The sequence below is a fragment of the Oryctolagus cuniculus genome, chromosome 5 (assembly GCF_051225735.1).
Source record: "Oryctolagus cuniculus isolate XC-2025 breed Fujian yellow rabbit chromosome 5, ASM5122573v1, whole genome shotgun sequence".
Taxonomy (NCBI): Eukaryota; Metazoa; Chordata; class Mammalia; order Lagomorpha; family Leporidae; genus Oryctolagus; species Oryctolagus cuniculus.
The window spans coordinates 141649243-141666738 of record NC_142871.1 but is presented as its reverse complement, the minus strand read 5'-3'; the positions used below and the strand labels follow the sequence as shown (position 1 = coordinate 141666738).

Here is a 17496-nt window from a genome sequence, read left to right as displayed (position 1 = left end):
GCTAGGGTAGAGCTAGGACTAGTGTTAGGGTTAGGTTTAGGATTAGGGTGAGTATTAGGTATAGAGTTAGGATTAGGGCTTTGTCTAGGGTTAGGCCTTGGCTAGGGCTAGAGGTAGTGTTAAGAATAGGGCTTGGGCTAGGTTTAAGGTTAGAGTTGTGGTTAGGGCTAGGGCTAGGGATAGGCCTGGGTCAAGGTTTAGGAAAAGGGCTAGGTTTATGACTAGGCTTCAAGTTAGGGGTAGGTGTTAGGGTTAGGATTAGAGTTAAGGGTAGGACTAGGACAAGGGATAGAGATACACCAGGGTCCAGGTTAGGGTTATGGCTAGGGTTGGAGCTAGGGCTACGGTTAGATCTAGGGCTAGAATTAGGCTTAGGTTTAGGGCTAGTGCTAAGGCTAGGGTTAGCATTAGGGCTAAGGCAAGAGATAAGACTAGAGTTTGGGTTAGGGTTAGGGCTATGTGAGTCTTAGGGTTAGGCCTAGCGATAGGGCTATAGTTAGGGTTAGGGTTATGGCTAGGTCTGAGGTTTTCACTAGGGATTTTGCTAGGGCTAGGGCTAAGGCTAAGGGCTAGCCTTAGAGATAGGGTTAGGGTAAGGGATAGGGCTAGGACTAGGGCTAGCATTTAGGTTAGGATTAGGGTTAGAGCAGTGTTAGGGCTATGACTTGGGCTACAGCTATGGCTAAGGCTAGGGTATGCTTAGGGCTAGGGTTAGGATTAGGTTTAGGGATAGGTTTCTTTTTAGGGTTAGTGTTATATTTAGGTTTAGCATTAGGGTAAGGGTTAGGGTTAAGGTTAGGGTTAAGGTTACCATTAGGGCTATGGTTAAGGTTAGGTTTATGGATAGTTCTAGGGCCATGGAACAGGCTAGGGATAGGGCTAATGCTAGGGCTGGGTTTGGGGCTAGGGCTAGGGATAGGGCTAAGGTTAAGAATTGGGCAAGGACTAGGATAAGTTCAAGGTCTAGGGCTAGGTCTGGTTTAAGGCTAAGGCTAGGGCTAGGTCTTGGGCTTGGGTTAATTTTAGGGTTAGGGATAAGGCTAGGGTTACTGTTAAGATTATGGTTAGTGCTTCAGCTATGGCTAGGGCTAGGGCTAGGGCAATGGCTATAGTTAGGGTTAGGATTAAGTTTTCATGTTAGGGTTAGGGCTAGGGCTAGAGTAGGGCTATGGCTATGGCTAGGGCTAGGGTTAGGTTTAGCATTAGGGTTAAAGTTGAACTCTACTTCAGGGTTACTGCTAGGTCTAGGTATAAGACTAGGTTTATTGTTAGGGTTATGGCTAGGTCTAGGGCTTGTAATAGGTTTAGGTTCAATTTTAAAGCTAGGTATAGGTATATATGGTAGGGTTAGGTTTATGGTTAGGGTTAGGGCTAGACTACAGTTAGGGTTGGGTTTAGAGTTAGGGCTAGCCCTAGGGCTAGGGCTAGGGTAGGGCTTGGGATAGTGTTAAGGTTAGGGTTAGGTTTATGGCTAGAGTTTGGGTTAGGTCTAGAGCTACTGATTGAGCTAGGGCTAGGGTTAAGTTAGGGATAGGTGATACTGTTAGGTTTATGGTGAGAGCTAGGGCTAGGGGTAGGTCTGGGGCTAGGGATAGGTTATAGTTTTAGGGTTAGTGTTAGGTCAATGCAAAAGCTAGAACTAGGTTTAGGTCTAGGGTTGGTGCTATAGTTAGGGCTAGAGTTAAGTCTAGTTTTAGGGTTAGGACTAGGCTATGTCTAAGGCTAGAGCTAGGGCTAGGGTTAGTGTTGGAGCTAGGGCTATGGATATGGCTAGGGTTAGAGTTAGGGCTAGGGCTAGGGCTAGAGCTAGGGTAGAGTTAAGGATAGGCTTGGGTTTATGGCTAGGTTTAGGTGAGGTTTAGCATTAGGGTTAGGTTTAGGTTTAGGGTAAGGATAAGAATTGGGGCTAAGGCTATGGCTAGGGTTAAGGTTAGTGTATGATTTAGGGCTAGGGCTAGGGCTAGGGCTGGGGCTAGAATTAGGGTTATTGCTGGGGCTATGTTTTGGATTACAATTAGGGCTTGGCTAAAATCAGGGCTATCCTTTGGGTTAGGTTTAAGGCTAGATTTATCGCTCCCCCTCTTCGCGGAGGAACGACACTAGACCCTGCGCTGTTCTTTTGTCTGCTCGGCCCTTCCCAGGTTTGCTGCTGGTCCTTCCTGGGTTGGCTACTGACCCCTCCACCTCCGTGGAGGGGCGGCTCCCCCTGCCACTTTCCCCACTTCTGCGGGGGAGCGGCACACCACCGGCCGGCTCTCTCAGGGGCTGCTCAGATGTTATCTGGATGTTTCTGGTGCATGTTGTCTTTCTCCTCCTTTATAATCCTCTTCCACCAATCCCAACTCTGCTACCCACACGCCAAGCACGCTGCTCTCCTCTAATCAGGAGCAAGATCAGCTCCTGCAGCTCATCCGTCAAATTGGTGAGAGGCAGCTGTGTAGAAGTCGTTTACTCCTCTCCCAGCACCATATTGTGGGAGAGCAGATGCATAGAATAAGTCTTAATTCCAGTAACTTAGTCTAGTCCAAGTTGCTCCTCACATAGATTTAGAGTTTGGTTAGGACTAAGTCTTGGGGTAGTGCCGCTCGCTTGCCCACAAAGGAACGACACTGTTCGCAGATTATCGGTCTTCAGCAGACTTTTAATGGGAAAATAACAGGGACAGAGAAAGAATGAAAGGAGGAGAGTGGACAGGAAAGCCCCCTCCTTCCTCAGCACACAGCTTATATGCAAAATCTGGCCAATTGCAAGCGGGCTCAAGTCCATGCACAGAACACTCCAATCCGCTGTCTGTTCATGCAGTGTGCACGTGTCCTCGGGCCAATCAGATGAGGTGTCACGCAGCAGGCAAGCTCACCGCGTGGTCCTCAGCGCCATCTTGTTATTTACAACATTCTCAACTCCTCTGGAAAGTCCCGACCGTGGGAAAGCATTGCCCTAACCAAAACTAGCAACATCCACCTTGTGATAAAGACACAGCAACAGCTATCAGACCGACCTTGATGTGGGGGCTCCATGGCTGCGCATCCCATGGAGCCCCACATCTCCCCCTTCTTTATTATTTAAATGGCATGGAAACGTGCCTGTCTTAGGTACCCAATGGCGCGCTACCTGCTTACCCATCATGGAGGTAATAGGAAGCCTGTCCTACCCTCTGTCTTAGGTTGCTAGGAGCACCCATCAGTGTTTACCCGTCTTTGACTACCGCTCCATCATGCTAAGCCATACTTCTTTATTGGGGTGAGATCGCAAGGTGGCCAGCATAGCCTGTTGGATTATCAAGTTGGTATTTTGCTGATGGAGTGCTAAGGCTCTGATCCATCTGGCTATGAAGGCAAAGCCCAGTAGTATCATGACACACAAGCAACCGATAGCGACCCATTCTTTAACTTGAGCCCTGTCTTAGGTAGGTACAGGATGTGGAGTGTCTTACCCGTTTTTGAGTACCATTTTAGCCCAACATTAGGTGAGAGATGAAACATACAGCCAAATATTAATTATTTTTGATTACAAAGGAGGTTTGGTACGAAGTTTTAAGTGATGAATGTCAGTCCATACAGACTGTAGTGAAGATAGCACAAATTGCAGAACACACGGAAAACATCCCATACGAAGTATGAAAAGCAGTAACAATCCAGCCCACATTAATAACCAATGAATCCATTGAAACCCTTCAAATGTAAGTGGGTTAGTAATAAACATATGTTGCATTTTACTCTTAAGTTTATCAATAACAGACTCTATATATGGCATTGTTAGTAATGTTAAAACAACATTCCCCTGGAACAGATTTACAGCTTACATGATCTTTTAACAGCAAATAATCGATAGCTGCTCGGTTTAAGAGTACTCCTGAACAAACTTGATCCAATTTTTTAGCTATATTGGATAGTGCAGTAGCAGTAATGTTGATTGTTTTGGTCACCAAACGTGTAAGCCTTCGTAGTCCATGATTATTTCCATAAGCCAATCCAGGAACTCCCACTAGCTGTATAGCCATGGTGAAAGCAGGTCTCCAACTAAGATGACATCATCATCACAGTTCTCAGGTAATGAGCATCACTGTTGTGCCTTTGGAAATACAGATGTTAGCATTGGGGCCACACGGCCCAATGAGCAGTTGCGAAAATCATCAGGGGCTAAATATGTAAAAGCAAATTGGTTGCATAAAAATACCCATCCCTTAAGAGCCCATGTCCCATACCAGTACCAGATCAGGTCCATTTGATTGATTGGTGATAGGATCCCTCCATTTTACCATTGTTCTTACCCCAGCTGTTTGTGGATGCCACTGTTGAATAGCTGCAAGACGACCATCTTTATCCAATGTGAAAAAATTTAAAATGAATAAAGCACGTGAGAGCCATTTGTTAGGAGAATGGGCAAGAACCCTAAACTCCCCCTTTTGTTTATATCATTAAAATATTGTTTTAAAGTGTTATGTGTATGTAGAATATTGTCTTGACCCTGAGGATTATAAGGAATGTCAGTAACATGAGATAGAAAGTTACACAAAAATTTCTAAAAGAGGCAGAAATATAAGCAGGTCCATTATCTGTTTTAATCTGCTTTGGACTTCCTAGGGAAGCAAAAGCTCGTAAGTAACGGGCTATAACATGTCTTGTAGCTTTACCTGTATGTAAGGAAGCAAAAATAAATTTAAAACAAGCATCAATAGACACATGTATATATGTTTGTTTACCAAATTCCATGAAGTGGGTGATATCCATTTGCCATAGTTGATTGGGGAATAAATCATGAGGATTAATTTGAAAGGGAGGTACTGGTAACTGGACGGAGCAAGTAGAACAGAATTTTACAATTTGTCGAGCTTGTTCTTGAGTAATATTATGTTTTAAGTGTAACGTATGAGCATTTAAATGATGTAAAACGTGATCTTTTGTTGCTGTATCGATAGAATATATGCATAGAGCAGAATCTGCCAAATGATTACCCTCTACCAAAGGTTCAGGAAGATTGGAATGTGCTCAAATATGACCTATAAAGAAAGGACAGGTATGCTGTCAAATGACAGTGCAAATGCGAGAAAACAGAGGAGAAGCAGCTGAGGATCCAGGAAGGAATGAACAAGTGTCCAATTGGGGCACTGATAGGAACACATATTTGCTATTGGTGTATATGTTAACCGCTACATCCAAAGTAGACCGCAATGTAAGTGTAACAGTAGCTAATTTAACTAATTGTAGAGATGAAAAAGAGGTGTTAATAACCGTACAGTGACCATCACAAATTACAGAAGCTTGACCTCCTTTTAGGATATTGAATAAAGGTTTAATGTCTCCTGTTGTGAGGTGGAGATGTACAGAAAGTCAATTAATATTTTCTAGAAGTTTTTGAAACTTATTTAAAGTCTGTAAAGAATGCAATTGTAAGGTGACTTTTTGTGGAAGTATTTTTATGGGTACAATTGGAAGCCTAGATATTGATAAGGATATTGAAGTTACATTTTCTCAGGGGCTATGATAAGACCAAAAGCAGATAATTGCTCTCTTATTACTGTCAGACATTGCATCACCAAAAATTTCTCGGGTCCAGCTATTAAAATATCATTTATATAGTGTATAATATATAAATTGCTATATTTTTTGCAAATTTTTTGAAGAGCAGCATCAATGAATTATTGGCACAAAGTAGGGCTATAAGCCATTTTTTGAGGTAAGATCCTTCATTGGCATCTTTGCATAGGTTGTTTAAAATTCACTGATGGAACACTGAAAGCAAATTGGGGACAATTTTCTGGATGTAAAAGTATAGTATAAAAATAATCTTTTAAATCTATTATTGCAATATAAGAGTCCTTTGGAATTGCAATAGGCAATGGTAAACTTGGTTGTAAAGCCCCCATAATTTCCACAGTAGCATTAACAGCCCTAAGGCCTTGAAGCAATCACTATCTCCCAGATTTCTTTCTGATAACAAAAATAGGACTATTCCAAGGAGAATTAGAAGGAACTATATGTCCTGCTGTTAATTGTTCTTTCACCAATATCTGTGTAGCATTTATCTTTTTCTGCAGTAAAGGCCACTGATCCACCCACATGGGATTATCTGATTTTTATTTTATTTTATTTTTTGCATGGGGCACAGGCTGACCAGTAGCCATCAAGGGAAACCCAAGCCTCTCTGGTCATGATTGACAGTTAAAGTAACTGGAGATGCAATGCTTTGTTGTTGTTTGTCTAAACCCTTACCTGGCAAATGACCTTGTTGAAGTATGTTAATGGTAATAATCTTATTTGGACTGTGTATTAAAGCCCCCATTTGAGTTAGAATATCACGTCTCCAGAGATTAACAGGTAATGCAGCCAAAATATAGGGGCGACAGGCTCCAGCATTACCTGTTTTATCCTCCCATTGTAGCAATTTAGAACTTTGTGTTAATCTTTGACTCCAAGCAATACCTTGCAATTGAGTTATGGTAATTTTCTTTTTCCAATTTGTGGGCCAGCTTGCTGCTGAAATAACAGAGGCACCAGCTCCAGTATCTAAAAGACCACTGAATAACTTTTTATTTAATTTTAAGAAAAATTTGGGTCGGTCCTTAGTTATGGGTTGTATCCAATAAGTATCAGAAGATCCAAAACCGTTATTTTCTTTTTTACTTAAAAAAGACCTATCAACTGAAGAGAAGGGGAACAGAATCAAGTGAGCAATGGATTGTTCTGGAGGTAAAGTTACATTATTGGCTTGAGTCATAATTTTTATCTCACCAGTAAAGTCAGTGTTTATAACTCCAGGAAAAACCTGTAACCCTTTTATAGTTATACTACTTCTGCCCAGTAGGAGACCAAAAATCCCAATTGGCAAAGGACCAAAAATCCCAGTAGGGAGGCCTTGTGGGCCCATCTCAGGGGTCAATACTGTATAGGAGATGGCACTGAGGTCCAGTCCTGCACTACCCTCTGTGACTCCGTGGAGGAAATTGACGGATTTAGGGTGTTCTGTTGAGGAACAAATGTCATGGCCCCCAAAATTTGTTGGGATGGGGCTTGGGGCCAGCCCCGCTTTTAGTTTTCTGAACTTTATTTATTTAAGGAATTATCATTTTTATCAGTTTTGGAGTGACATTTATTGGTCCAATGCCTTTCCCTTTAGCACCAGGGGCAAATCCCAGGAGGAGGGGCTTTTTTGATGTTTGACTTTTGGACAATATTTGTACATGTCCCTGTTGCCCACATTGATAGCACCCTCATTTATCAGGCATAGTCCTCCTTGTTGATTTTTGTAATGACATACCAAGCAGAGTGGCAGGTCCTGAATGTTCTGTTTTTTAAATTAATTTATTTTGTTAATTTTTTATTAAAGGGACTGTTACAGAACACCTCAGCCACAATAGCCAATCGATTTATGTCTGCGTTGTACTTATGTTTTGTAGAATTTACAGTACTATGGGCATTACTAGGCAGTCTTTACACAGCACCAGAAAAGGATCCATACTGAGAATTAAACATTATTAGTAATCATCACGGGCATGTTTAACATTCAGCTTGACTGCGTGTTCCCCCGGGATGAAACAGCAGCAGCAGAGGCTTGCTCTGGCTCTCCCTTAAAGCCCCCAAGGACAAGGGTGGCTCATGGTCAAGATCTTAGGCAAGCAGTGCGTCCCATCCCGGATCTTGGCCAGAGAGCCGAGACACGAAGCATGCCCACCTGTTTATTAGAAAACATTCCTTTATCCCCTCCCCAGGAACTGGCCAGGCTCCCAAGGAGCAGGAGAAGGTTATCCGACAGACAAGTTACTTGTTAATCAGAGCCAAAGACACAAGCCCCTCCATCCCAAAAATCTGTCCTTACATTTGGCCCTAGAGTTGCACAAAGGTATAGGCATAATTAATACATCATAAGAATATAATACAAATTTTCTATACAAATATACATCCAGCAATTAAACACAATAATATTTAATATGTTTTAAGGATAAATTGAAACATATCTGACGGAACTAGCCTCTTATTATCTGTAATTATTACATGTCTGCAGGTGTGTGGAATCTTAACTACTTGTGGCATATTTTGACTTACATTTTTTTTAAAAGTAAACCAAGCATAATCTGTTCAAGCATTCCTATCAATAATAGGGGTAGAGTTAGTACGTAAAACAAAAACAAAATGGGTAGTCCGGACACTTTGTCACCACAATTTCTCATTGCACATAGTAATATTAACTTTATTACAGAGAACATTTACTTCAAATGAAATATTTAAATGCAAGGTGAGGGCAGTCCAGTGTATACTGATCTATATTTTTTACTCCCAGTGTTTTTTATCTACAACACCCTCTTTAGCAAACCAAGGACTAATTGTTTCAACAGCACTGATAAACTGTTCTACAGTTTGCTTCTTTAACCCTATTCTCTACATCTGTAACAAAGTTTTTACAGCCTTTGTTATGGCTTGCTTTGTTTCTTTAAATGCACATTTAAGTTTTTTTTGAGGAAATCCCAATGTTGCTTATTCACGACTCCTTTTGCGAACCAAGGACTGACTATTTTTATAGCATTAATGAACTGTTTTATGGCTCGCCTTGTTTAACCCTATTCCCTGTATCTGTAATGGAGTCTTTATAGCTTTTTTTTTTTTCTTATTTCTAGGGGCCGATTTAGGGAGAGTCAATGGACGATACCGCGGCGGCAGTTCATCCTCTAAGGACAAATTTGCTAGCCTAGTCAAACTGAGATATAAATGAGATGGCCTCCTCGAGCACAGGGGCGCACTCGATGGGGGATGGTCCTTCACTGAATTTTCCTCTGTCTCATCCAGTGGCTGGTCCCTACAGGGACCTTTGTCCATCTGTTTCCTGTCCCACTGACTACCACAGTCACTAGACTGACTATCATGCCGAGACTCCTCCTGAACCTTCTCTAGGAGCTCGCATGCTTTATCAAGTAAAAGCCCTATGCTCTCAGTGGGGTTCTGAAGTGTCTGTTCAATGAGTTGCCATAATCTAAGTATTTCTGCCAGCTCTCTGGCTGCTCTCAACTGTCTCCCTACTCTCCGCCCCTGTTGCTCATCTAATTGGCCACCTTCCACAAACCGTGGTGACGTCTTGGCAACAGCCCTAGTGAATGCACATACTGTGGCCGCCTTAACGGGCGTCCCCGCAGCTTTTAACAAGCAGCTCAACAGCATGTGCAACCTAGTGGTGGACGGAGAATAGTCCATTTGGAGGTAAAAAGGAAGTTTCTGAGTATTGTCCATTTTGAGGTAAAAAGGAAGTTTCCGCCTATTTCCTGGCATTTCTTAACACTTTGTACTCCCGCCTTTTAAGGGATTCCTTTACCCTTTTCTCTGGCACTTAATTTCCCCGTCTTTCCTCGATGGAACCGTGGTTTTTATTCTTTCCCCAGCTGGATTTCCGTGCACTTGCACACTTACCTTTTGTTCCTTACCTATTCCTGCGTGTAGAAAGTGGTCCGGATCCGAGTCACGGCACCACTTGCCGCTCCCTTGCCCACAAAGGAACGACACTGTTCGCAGATTATCGGTCTTCAGCAGACTTTTAATGGGAAAATAACAGGGACAGAGAAAGAATGAAAGGAGGAGAGTGGACAGGAAAGCCCCCTCCTTCCTCAGCACACAGCTTATATGCAAAATCTGGCCAATTGCAAGCGGGCTCAAGTCCATGCACAGAACACTCCAATCCGCTGTCTGTTCATGCAGTGTGCACGTGTCCTCGGGCCAATCAGATGAGGTGTCACGCAGCAGGCAAGCTCACCGCGTGGTCCTCAGCGCCATCTTGTTATTTACAACATTCTCAACTCCTCTGGAAAGTCCCGACCATGGGAAAGCATTGCCCTAACCAAAACTAGCAACATCCACCTTGTGATAAAGACACAGCAACAGCTATCAGACCGACCTTGATGTGGGGGCTCCATGGCTGCGCATCCCATGGAGCCCCACAGGATAGGATAGGGTTAGGGCTAGGCTTAGGTTTAGGGTTAGGGCAGGGCTAGGGTAGGGGACTGGGTGTGACTAGGGATAAGGTTAGGGTTAGTTTTAGTGTTAATGTTAGGGTTATGGTTAGGGTTATGGCTGGGTTAGGGCCAGGGTTAGGGTTAGGGTTAGGTCTAGTGCTAAGCCTAGGGCTAGGTTAGGACTAGGACTGTGCTTGAGGTTAGTGTTACGATTAGAGTTAATTATAGGCATAAGGCTGGGTTTATGGTTAGTGTAAGGATTGATGCTAGGGTTAGGTGTTAGTGATAGGTTTAGTGTTTTGTTAGGGTTAGGGTTAGGTTTAAGTTTAGCATTAGTGTTAGGGTTAGGGTTGGGGTTAGGACTAGAGTTAACGGTTAATGTTAGGGTTAAATTAAACATTAGAGTTAAGGTTAGGGTCAGTTTTAGGGTTATGGTTAAGGCAAGGAATATATCTAAGTTTAGAGTTAGGATTAGAGCTAGGGCTATTGCTTGGAATAGGTTTAGGTTTACTTTTAGTGATAGGGATAGTGATAGGGCTAGAGGTAGGTTTCTGGTGGGCTAGGTCTAGATTAGGGTGAGGGATAGGGTTAAGGCTAGGGCTAGGCTTTGGGCTAGGGCTAGGGTTAGGCCTAGAGCAGGGCTTGGGCTATGGTTAGGGTAGGTTTAGGGTTAAGATTAGGGTTAGGGCTATGGTAGGGCTAGCAGTTTGGTTAGGTCTAGTGATAAAGCTAGGGCTAAGGCTAGGGCTAGTGCTAGGCTTAGGCCTAGAGTTAGCTTTAGGGTTAGAGTTAGTGTTAGTGTTAGGTTTAGGATTAGATTTAGGGTTAGGGTTAGGTTAGGGCAAGGCATTGGGTTAGATTCAGTGCTACAGCTAGGTCTTGGTCAACAGACCGGGCTAGGGCTAGGGTTAAGTTTAGGGATAGGGGTTAATGTTAGGGTGAGAGCTAGGGCTAGGGCTATGGTTAGGCTTAGGGGTAATGTTAGGGCTAGAGCAGGGCTAGGATGAGATTTGGGGCTAGGTTTAGAACTATGATTAGGGCTAGGTTTGGGTCTAGTTTTAGGTTTAGGATTAGTGGTGGGGCTAAAGCTAGGGCTAGAGCTAGGGCTAAGGCTGGGCTTGGGCTATGGCTAGGGTTAGTGTTAGGGCTAGAGCTAGGGCTAGGGCTAGGGCTAGGGTTAGGGTTAGAGTTAGGGCTACAGATTATTCTAAGGCTAGGTCTAGGTCTAGGTTTAGTATTAGGATTTGACTTAGGGTTAGTATTAGGTTTAGGGTTAGATTTATTGTTAGGTTTAACATTAAGGTTAGGTTTAGGGTAAGAGTTAGGATTAGGGCTAGGGCTAGGGCTAGGACTAAGTTTGGTGTTAGATTTAGAACTAGGACTAGTTCTAGAGCTAGGTCCAGTGTTAGAGTAAGAGATAGGGTTAGGGTTAGGGTTAGTGCTACTATTTAGCTTATGGTTACCACTTGGCTAGGATTAGAGCTACTGTTTGGGTTAGGGTTAGGGCTAGGATTAGGATTAGGTTTAATGTTAGGTTAAAGGTAAAGGTTAGGATTAGGGTTAGGTTTTGGGTTAGGGATGTGGTTAGGTTTAGGGCTAGTGCTAAGGCTAGGGCTAGGGCTAGGGCTTGGGTTAGGGTTAGGGTTTAGGGTTTAGCATTAAGGTTAGGGCTAGTGCTAAGGCAAGGGTTAGGGCTAGGGTTAGATTAGGGTTAGATGGCTAGGGCAATTTCTAATTTAGAGTTAGGGTTAGGGTCAAGGTTAAAGCTTGGGCTAGGTCTAGGGATAGAACTAGGGCTAGGGCAAGGGCTAAGAATAGGGATCAGGTTATGGTTACAGTTAGGGTTAATGTTTAGATTTAGTAATATGTTTAGTGTTGGGTTTGGGTTAGGTTTAGGGTTAGTGGTGAGTTTTAATATTAGGTTTATGGTTAGATTTAGTGTGAGGGTTAGGTTCAGGGCTAGGGTCTGGGTTGAGTTCAGCTTAGGGCTAGGGCAGAACTAGGGCTAGCATTAAGGTTAGGCTTATGGCTAGGGTTATGGTTCAGGTAAAGTGTAGGTCTAGGGCTAGGGCTAAAATTATGATTAAGGCTAGAGTTAGGGTTAGGTTTATTGTTAGGTTTAGGGTTAGGGGTTAGAGTTAGGGTTAAGTTTAGCGTTTGGGTTAGCATTAGTTTTAGTTTAAGGCTTAGAATATGGTTAGGGTTAGGGTTATGGTTAGGGTTATGGTTAGGGTTAGGGTTAGGGTTAGGGTTAGGGTTAGGGTTGGTTAGGGTTAAGGCCAGGGTTAGTGGTAGGGTTAGGGCTATGAGTAAGGCTATGACTATTGTTAGGGTTAGGGCTAGGGCTAGGGTTAGGGCTAGGATTAGAGTTAGAGTTAAGGCTAGGTTAGCATTGGGTTTGGGTGAGGGCTTGGACTAGGACTAGGGATAGCATTAGTTTTATGGTTAATTCTAGTCTAAGGCTAGGTTTAGTATTAGAATTAGGGCTAGCACTAGGGCTAAGGTTAGTATTAATGTTACATCTATGTCTAGGGCTTGGGTTAGTGGTTGGTTTAGTGTTATATAAGGGTTAGGGTTAGGGCTAGGGTTAGGACTAGGGTTAGGGTTAAGGTCAGGACTAGTGTTAAGGCTAGGCCTAGGGCTAGGGCTTGTCCTAGGACTAGGGTTAGGTTAGGGTTAGCACTAGATTTAGATGATGGTTAGGGTTTGGGCTAGGGCTAGGGCTAGCATTTCAGTTAGGATTAAGGCTAGTGTTAGGGCTATGGCTAGATTTAGAGCTAGAGCTATGATTAGGGCTAAGGTCAGGGTAATAGCTAAAGCTGGCCTAGGGTAGAGGTAGGCTAGGGCTAGGATAGGGTTAGGGTTAGCACTAGGGCTTGGGTGAGGGCTAGAGTTAGGATTAGAGTTAGGGCTGGGGCTAGTGTTAGCGCTAAGGTTAGGGCTAGGGCTAGGGTAGGGCTATGGTAGAGCTAGGGTAGGTCTAGGGTTTGGGTTAGGGTTAGTGTTATGTTTAGGGGTTATGGTTATGTTTAGTGTTAGGGTTAGGGCTTGGGCTAGGGTTAGCATTAGGTTTAGGGTTACGGTTAGGGTTAGATTTCTCATTAGGAATGTGGTTAGAGTTAAATTTTGCATAGGGTTAGGGTTATGGTTAGGGTTAGTTTTAGGGCTAGGGCTAGGGCTAGGATTAGGTTTGTGGTTATTGTTAGGGTTGGAGCAAGAGTCAGGCTAGGTCTAGGGATAGGACCAGCATTAGGGTTAGGGTTACAGTTAAGGCTAGAGCTACAATTAACATTTGTGTTAGTGCTAGGTCTAGGAATAGGACTAGTGTTAGATTAGGGTTAGGTCTAGGGCTAGGTTTAGGTTTATAGTTAGGGCCAGGGATAGACTAGGGTTAGGCTTAAGGTTAGTGTTAGGGTTAGGTTTAGTGTTAGGCTTGGGGTTAGTTTTATGATTTGGTTTAGCATTAGGGCTAGGGTTAATGTTAGGGTTAGATTTTGCTTTAAGGTTAGGTTATGGTTATAGTTAGTATTAGGTCTAGTCTAAGGCTAGGCTAGGGATAGGGATAGAGTTAAGGTTAATGTTAGGGATAGATATAGGGCTAGAGCTAGGGTTAGGACCAGCCTTGCAGATAAAGTTATGATTAGGGCTATGGATAGGATTAAGGTTTGTGTTAGTGCTATGTCCAGGTCTAGGACTAGCGTTATGTTTAGGGTTAGGTCTAGGTCTAGGACTAGGACTAGGGTTAAGGTTAGGGTTAGGGCTAGGGTTCAGGTTAGGGTTATGATTAGGTTAGGGCTAGGGCTAGTTCTATGGCTAGGGATAGGGCTATGGCTAGGCTTATGGTTAAGGTTATGGATAGGGTTAAGGTTATGGCTAGATCTAGGGCTAGGGTTAGGGTTAGGTCTAATTCTAGGACTAAGGCTAGGGATAGGGCTATGGTTAGGTTTAGAGTTAAAGTTAGAATTAAGAATAGAGTTAGGGTTAGGCTATATCTAGGACTTTGGCTAGTTAATGGCTAGTGCTATCTCTCAGTTAGGGTTAGGTAGAAGGTTAGGGTTAAGTGTTAGGGCTAGGGTTAAGGCTAGGGTTAGATTTAGGGTTAGGATTGGGTTTGGCTTAGGGTTAGGATTAGAGCTATAACTAGGGCTAGAGCTAGGGCTATGACTAGGGCTAAGATGAGAGCTAGGGTTGGGGTGAGGGTTATAGTTAGGGTTTGGGCTAGGGCTAGGGCTCTTGATAGGGCTAAGATTATGGTTATGGTTAGGATTACGGTTAGTGTTAGGGCTAGGGTTCGAGCTATGGCTACGGCTAGTGCAAGAGTTATGTCTACGGCTACTGCTAGGGTTAGGAAAATGTATAGTGCTAAGTCTAGGGTAATATGAGGGTTAGGTTTAGGGTTAGTGTTAGGGATATGGGTAGGGATAGGATTGTTGCTGTTGATTTCTCAACAATGTTGCAGTGGATTCATTTCTGAGAGGAGCAGCATGGTGGGGGCAAGAGGCGCGGAGTCACCACACAGACCCCAGGAGTTGGGTGAAAGCAGGCTTGAGGCGAGCAGCCCGCAGACTCATTTATTTCAGTTGAAACTACATCTTATATAGCCAAGACCAGCCAATCTGGTCAAGGGGCGATCTATGCCCCAACCAATCACAGCCTGTTGCCAGGCAGTTTCCAAAGCCTTCCAATCACAGCTTGTTGCCAGGCCGGCTCTGTTGCCAGGTGGGTTTCAAAGCCATTCCTGAGTAACTGACGCTCGCTTGCCAGTGGCCACCTTGGCATGGCCTTCTCATTCCACCACATTTCCCCCTTTTCATTTATTTTTGAGCAATGGGAGGCATGATTCTTGGCCATACCATTGTTGACCCCATTTCCATGTGGTCTCCGTACACAGCTGTGCCTGCCTTAGGTTGTTCCCCAGGGGATCTTACCTGTCATTGAATAACTGGTGCTCAAATCTAGAGACCACAGGATTGCTTGCTCAGATAGGGTTAGGAATGAGGAATAATGGTTATCAGGAATGGCATGACCGCACACAGGCTGTGGGCCATTTGAGTGGCTGACCAGAGCTAGTGGGGTACAAAACAGTAACAGATGTGGCTATGGGCAGTTTCTCAGGGTAGGATGATAGGTTAGGTGCATCTGCTAACAAGGTGGAGTCTCGGTCTTGTTCAGCTGGTTCTGGTTGGCTGTCAGTTGCAGGCTTGATGTTTTTGGCTGGTACCCAAATGGGCTGTTCCGCATTCTCTGGAAAGACACAAGCATATCCTCGAACTTAGCAGAGGATTAGCAGAGGGTGTGGTCCTTTCCATTCTCCTGTCAGGGGGTCTTTTCCACCTAACCATAGGGGCTGGGGTCTGGGATGGAAAGGATCCCCAGTGTTTATAAGCTGGGATGATCCCTTGGGAATCAAAAGTAAGAAAAATGATAGTGAAATGGACTTCAGTCAAAGCAAGCTGTGGGTCTGAGGGCATGTGACTATTTTTTTGTCTTTGTAAGAGATCTTTAATCATCCTATGAGTTCTTTCAATAATTGCCTGTCCCTGTGGGTTGTATGGGATACCTGTGGCAGACTATGTTCCAAGATTTCAGGAAGGAATTAAATTCCTGTGATGTATATGCTGGCCCATTATCAGTCTTTATGGTCCAGGGTACTCCAAGGACCAGCATGGCTGATTTAAACACCTTTATCACATTACTAGCCTTTTCTCCAGATTGGGCTGTTGCAAATACAGATTTGAATAAGTATCTACCACCACATGGACAAATTTAAGTTTACCAAAGGAATTAATGTGGGTGACGTCCAGTTGCCATAGTTTATTAGGAGCAAAGGCCTCGTGGGTTCACTCCTGCTTGTTGCAGTGGGCCTAACGGGGTGAGAGGTGCATAATTCTTGCAAGAGTACACTAAGTGTTTGCATTGGCTAGCTCAGTCAGTAGAGCATGAGACTCTTAATCTCAGGGTCATGGGTTCGAGCCCCATGTTGGGCGCCAGATGTTGCTGTTGATTTCTCAACAATGTTGCAGTGGATTCATTTCTGAGAGGAGCAGCATGGTGGGGGCAAGAGGCGCGGAGTCACCACACAGACCCCAGGAGTTGGGTGAAAGCAGGCTTGAGGCGAGCAGCCCGCAGACTCATTTATTTCAGTTGAAACTACATCTTATATAGCCAAGACCAGCCAATCTGGTCAAGGGGCGATCTATGCCCCAACCAATCACAGCCTGTTGCCAGGCAGTTTCCAAAGCCATCCAATCACAGCCTGCTGCCAGGCAGTTTCAAATCCATCCAATCACAGCCTTTGCCAGGCAGTTTCCAAAGCCATCCAATCACAGCCTGTTGCCAGGCAGGCTCTGTTGCCAGGTGGGTTTCAAAGCCATTCCTGAGTAACTGACGCTCACTTGCCAGTGGCCACCTTGGCATGGCCTTCTCATTCCACCACATAGGATTAAGGTTATCATTAGGCTTATGGTTAGGGTCAGGGTTATTATTAGGGCTAGGGTTAACATTAGGATTAGGGTTATGGTTAGTGCTAGGATTAGGTCTAGGACTAGGAATAGGGCTAGTTCAGAGTTAGGTATAGGGTTAAAGTTAGAGTTAAGGTTATAGCTAGGGTTAAGACTAGGGCTACAGCTAGGGTTAGTGTTGGGTTTAGGGTTAGAGATAGGTTTAAGCTAGGGCTAGCGATACAGTTAGGATTTGGGTTGGGATTAGGGTTAGGGTAGGGTTACTGTTAGGCTTAGGGTTAGGGCTATGACTTGGGCTAGGGCTAGGTCTAGAGTTAGGATTCGGTTAGGGCTAGGGCCAAGGTTAGGGCAAAAGCTACAGCTGGGTCTAAGCATGGGCTATGGTTAGGGTTAGTGTAGGGCTAGGGCTTTGGCTAGGGTTATGGTTAGAGCTAGAGCTAGCTTAAGGTTAGGTTAGAGTTAGAGTTAGAGTTAGAGTTAAGGTTTAGACTAGCATTAGTGCTAAACTTAGGGCTATGTCTATGGCTCAAGCTGTGGCTTGGGCTAGATTTATGGCTAGGGTTAGGGTTAGAGTTAAGTCTAGGTATAGGTCTAGCATTAGAGTTAGGGTTATGGTTAGGACTAGGGCTAGGGCTAGGGCTAGGGTTAGGGCTAGGGCTAGGGCCAGGGGTAAGTTTGGTTTAGGGTTAGTGTCAATTCAACAGGAAGATATGATTATCAATGTATATGCACCTAATTACAGGGCACCAGTTTATATAAAGGTTTTGTTAGCGGCCATTGGAGGGTGAACCAACGGCAAAGGAAGACCTTTCTCTCTGTCTCTCTCTCTCTCACTGTCCACTTTGCCTGTCAAAAAAAAAAAAAACCTGCACAATATACCAAAACTTATGGGATACAGAAAAAGCAGTGTTAAGAGGGAAGTTTATATCAATAGGTGCCTACATCAAGAAATTGGAAAGACATCAAAGAGATGAGCTTTCAATGCATCTCAAGGATCTAGAAAACCTACAGCAAACCAGACCCAAATCTATCAGAAGAGAAATAATTAAAATCAGAGAAGAAATCAATAGGATTGAATTTAAAAAAAAAAAAAACATTACA

At 43.9% G+C, this 17496-nt stretch overlaps 1 non-coding gene across 1 annotated transcript; it reads left to right on the top strand.

Moving 5' to 3' along the window:
• Positions 1 to 15847: 15847 nt before the first annotated feature.
• On the top strand, positions 15848 to 15921 carry TRNAK-CUU (transfer RNA lysine (anticodon CUU)). Its single transcript has one exon. It is a non-coding gene; the product is annotated as a tRNA-Lys (tRNA).
• Positions 15922 to 17496: the final 1575 nt, after the last annotated feature.